The following is a 5458-nucleotide window of genomic DNA, read 5'->3' on the forward strand; positions in this document are numbered from 1 at the left end:
GGATGACTGCTGAGTAGGGTCTTGGTAATGACTATGACCTCTCACACACTCACACACACACACACACACACACACACACACACACATATATATATATATATATATATATATATATCGAACATGTTAATTGGGATTTTAATGAATTATTAATAATTACAAAACATGTAAATATAATTTATTTTACAGAAAACCTGCTCGAATTTTTGTCATTGTTATTAAATAGGGAAAACAAACGAAAAGACTAAGTGGGAGGAAAGTGTAGTAAGTTATTATCCAATCAAATTCAGATACATATTCGTAACATAATAAAGAAAGTATACCTTTTCCTCATAAGATAATACAAATATTTGCATATGCTAGAGACAATTAACAAGTATTAGAAATCATGTTTTAAATTTCTATCAAATTCTCACTTGGTATCATATAACTCAGGTTTACGGGCAGCTTAGGTGCTATATATAATATAGGTACTAATATTAGAGAATTTTTTACTCCAATAATACAAATAAAATATATATTTAGCCAATGATATAATTCAACTATTATTTATATTTATGATACAAATTACTATTTATAAATGAGAAATTGATTTCTCCCAAATTGATTTTTCACCTTTTTTCTTTCAATTTGATGTTGTGAGATCGATGTACCAGATCCCATAACTTGTTATTTTTTTATTTAACGTCAATTAAACTGACACGAAATACATATTTAATGATTAGATTTATAAACACATTTTTATTCAATTTAATATTGACAAAATTGACCTTAACCTTTCACTATATAATTATATTTCATTATAAACTTTGTAATTATAAATACTCTTCATTTTTGTATTTATATTTTATAATTTTAAAAAAACTAAATAAAGATTAACAAAGTACATATAAATGAAATAATACTTATATTTTTAAAATTGTTTTCTTAATAAAGTAAGCTATTTTTATTTTTTTTATAATTTAATATAGTTATTTTACGTCGACTTAGCCAACGCTAATTAAATTCTTTCGTGCACAATACTTTTTTGATATCAAGCATCCTCTCCCATGCTTGTGAATTTAACTATTAAATATATTTTTAAACTGATGCTGAATAAAATAATAATAGTGTAAAATCAGTTTTCAATAATCAATTTTATAACCTAAAAATAAAGAAAAATTGATTTGGGAGCAACCACTTTTTCACGTATAAATAATTTATATGATGGATATAAATAATAATTAAGTTGTATCCCTTATATATATATATATATATATATATATATATATATATATATATATATATATATATATATATATATATATATATATATGAAGATGTCATATTTGAATAATAGTAAAAGAAACCACACCACTAACATGATGATGAGTAGTCATATTACTATCTTAAATTTGAGATCAAGTCTTGTCAATTTAAGAATACGAATCTTATGATTATGAAGTTATTGTGCATGGAAAACTGTGCTCGAAAGATTAAAGAAGGTAGCTAGTGATTTGAAGTTTCCTAGGAATTTAGTTTTCTTACGACTCAACAATGTACTGTGTGTTCTTTCTTTTTAAGATATGCCCTTGGTCTTGAATTTTTTTTAACGGGTTTATCTCATGGGACATCAATTAAAAATGCAGCAGCTAATGGGGGCTTAACATGATCATTGTTTAATGGATAATGGACCCTTCTTCATACTCAAGCTTTTCTACGTAAGCCAAAATTCCCTGTTAATCTACAGGAGCAAAGACTCGGTCAAGACCCAGTTTTCGTCCCATAATTAACTGTGCATGGGTCGAATAAGTCCTACTCTCTTTGGTCATTGTCAAGTTCCAATTATTCTATGAAATAGGCCACAAATTAATAAATAGACAAGGAGAGGTCTCTAGAGACTACAATGCGGGCTGTGACCAAAACTACGAGCCTTTTTTAAGTGCAATAACTTTTTTTAAGTTTTGAAAAATTTATGTTTGGAACGAAAGCAATTCGATAATACAATAATCAGTCCAACCCTAAAGGAAAAGCACACAAAAAATAAAGTAGAAGAAAAATGTTAAAAGACAGGAGGGTAATCAACAATAATTTACGGCACTCAAGTAATATTGTCCTTTTTGGCTATGAGGAAAAACCAACTCTGTAGTAGAGGAGCTAGCCTTGAATTTTAAATCTTGAAAACTCAAATCTCATTTAAAATACTTAAGAAGCTCGTTTGATTGTAGTTTTCATAAACTATATATTTTCAGTTTTCAAAAGTAACACAAAAAACGCGTTTAAGTAATTATTTTACCCATGAGTTTTGAGATTGTCACCAAAATAATTGTTATAAAAACCAGAAGATTGAGACAGTACGTAATTTATTATCGTAATTTTGAAATTGTCTAATATATCGAGGGTACCTCATTCTATTTCAGAATGTACATACATGCACGCACGAACAATGAAGAAACTAAAAAGATATAATGTACAACCAAATCCACAAGTGTGTTTTAAAGGCTTGGATTTGGAGGCCCTTGGTTTGCATTCAGAGGCAGCGAGTGTGCGTGGGAGTAAAAGCCATCAAAAGAAGACGGAAGATGGAAGTAGTGAGTAGTGAGGAACAATGAGAATCCCTTTTCAGTGAAAGAGAGTTGCATTGGCCGTACTTTGCTTATCAGGTTAGCATTACAACTTTTGTTCACCACTGTAGCAATAGTGTGCAACAAACGGGTCCCACGAATTTCTCACTTTCTTAATTCTTATCCGTGTGATAGAAATAATAAGTGGGCAAAGTGAGAGAATCGCATATTGTGAAAGGAGCAGTGAATCTTCACTGCAATAGCCAATAACCCCACACTTTCTAGTACTACGTACAGTGGAATTCATATATATTTTCCTTCTATTAGGTTGCCCCTTGGAGCACTATAATAGATTACATAGTCAACCAAAACGGCTAGTTAGCTAGACATGTCTTTCATAAATTTTCCTTAATTCCTTTTTCCAAAATTAATCATGTTCCTGTTTAATTTTTTTTAACTTCATTTTCTTGACATGTGAGGTCATTGATAATAAAAAGGAATTTCGATAAAAGGTAATATTATTTAAAATTATTAATAAAATTTGTTTTTCATGCGTATTTATTAATAAGGATAAATAAACATTACCAAAGCAATATTACATTATAAGAAACTTTTTATTGATACATATAACATTAATTAAATTTAGTATCGCGCATAGAAAAAAACATTAGTTTTGATATTTGTCACATGAAAATAATCATTTTGATAGAAATTTGATTTTGTTTTGTCAAATACGTCATCAATTTCAAATCATGTTTGTAGGCCTTAAACATGATCACATGACTTGTAAAACGATGTTTTAGACATGCTCTAACTGATTGGGGTTAGCAACCAAGAAAGTTGTAATTTTAAAATCATAATTACAATTCTACTTTTCTAACACTAAAAAGTAAAAAGATTAAAGATGATGATAATTTCAAAAATAATGCTTTAAATATTTTAGTTTTTATAAGTAATTATTATGAGGAGTAAAATTAATTTAAATAAAAATACACTTTATCTTAAAAAGAATTTAAGTAATATTTGCTTAAATGATGGAATATACTTTATAGTGAGGAGTCAAATGTAGTAATTTATGAAAGTTTGAGCTTTGTTATAATCACCCATACCAAGTTATATACTGAACTTTTTATCTTGTCTAAGGTGTAGTATTTGTAGAAAAATAGGGAAAATTTCAATTTAATTTTGATCAATTTAATTCTTAATATTATGGGGAAAATAGTTTTTAATTTTAATAATCATCAATCCATTTGGTTAAAAACTAAATTAATTGATAATTATTAAATTTAATGACTAAATTAACTTCTGACAATGTTAGAGATCAATTTTTTTATATAGACCACATATATTTTTTTGATTAAATATTAAAAATAATTATGCTCAATTCAGATAAAATTATTATGATCAATAAAATTTTTATTTTGAGTATTTAACATAATTAACTACAAATTCAAAATTCAAACTCTATTACTATTTAAGTTGGAATAACCTCAGTTAACTTGTGTATATCAAATCACTTGATATTTTTTTTTAGAAACAAATTAAAAGATTTCATTTCATAAAAGAGTCAATCTGTTTAGTTTAAGCTTTTCTCACTTCTCAATACACGTCCAACGCAATTTTACATAGAGTAAACTTTAGCGTTCAACGTGCACAACGCACAAACACAGCTTAAGTCAAGCACAAACGAGTGCCCAACTCGACCAATAGTTACAAAAGGATATCCCTCCCCCTACTACAACAGTAACGCAATAAGCTTGCAAAGAAAATCACTTGATGAATTGATGTCAATTCTAAGATCTAAATTAATTGAAACACGCCCATTTGTCATTTTGCTATAGTTATTCAGGTTAATACATTTATTGGGAATGAAATTGACATTTCACTCATTTGTAAAGGATTGTTTCCTAAAAAGTTACACATGGTATCACATAAGAAGATGGCAACTTTGGGATAAACGTTAACACACAAATAATGCATTATATCATACAATGAGCACAAGGAAAAATTAAATCAAGGGAAAGAATTAAATAGCCTGGGTTGAAGCGCGTAAACGCTATCCTTAGAGAGAAAACGCCCCCACTGCACGGGTAAGAAAATTTGATTGCGCTCCTCTCCCAAGATACGACAACCCGTTGGTTCCGATCGTGTGCAGCGAAAGGATCCCTGAACCTTATGAACACCAATGCTCTTGCTCTCACAAAAATTAAGTTTTGTATAGGAAAAGAAAGAGATAAATTTTTGGCAGAAAGAAACCAGAGCTCTCATGTCTGTCATTTCTAGCAAAGAGGAAATAGATATATATAGGCATTTTGCAACAACAAAATATGACCGTTAGAAATATGACCGTTGGAAAACCAACATACAGTTGTCACAACAAATATAACAAACTAGTTTGACTCATTAATACAAAATCTTAAGAGAATCTAAAATAAATATTATTTTATAAAATAGAATTAATATATATTTATAAATTTTAAATTAAAACACAAATATTTACCAACATTCCCCCACATAATTTAAAATTTTAAAGTATATTTTCTAAAAGATAATTTGTATAAAAACATAAGAGAAAGAGCATGTGATATTGTATTTCGGTATAAGGAACCTTCCGGGTTTGAGCCTTATACCTAGTGTTTATGAACTTCCATCCGAGAAAAATGTAGTGACTTGATTGTCTTGAACTACATATTCTTTAACCGGACTTTAGTACACAACCCCTACAATATTGGCGTTCAATTAGGTTCTAATCAGTGGTAGCGCGTTACACGACCTTGCGCTTGTATCTTGTTTCGTGAGTGTCCTTTAGAGATTAGCCCATATCTCACAGTGGCGGCCCCACCACCACACTCACTAGGTGAATCCTCAAAGAGTGAGTTGTGACCCTCACCCCTACAATAATTGTCATCGGATTCATT

This window comes from Glycine max, chromosome 15 (genome assembly GCF_000004515.6).
Source record: "Glycine max cultivar Williams 82 chromosome 15, Glycine_max_v4.0, whole genome shotgun sequence".
NCBI lineage: Eukaryota > Viridiplantae > Streptophyta > Magnoliopsida > Fabales > Fabaceae > Glycine > Glycine max.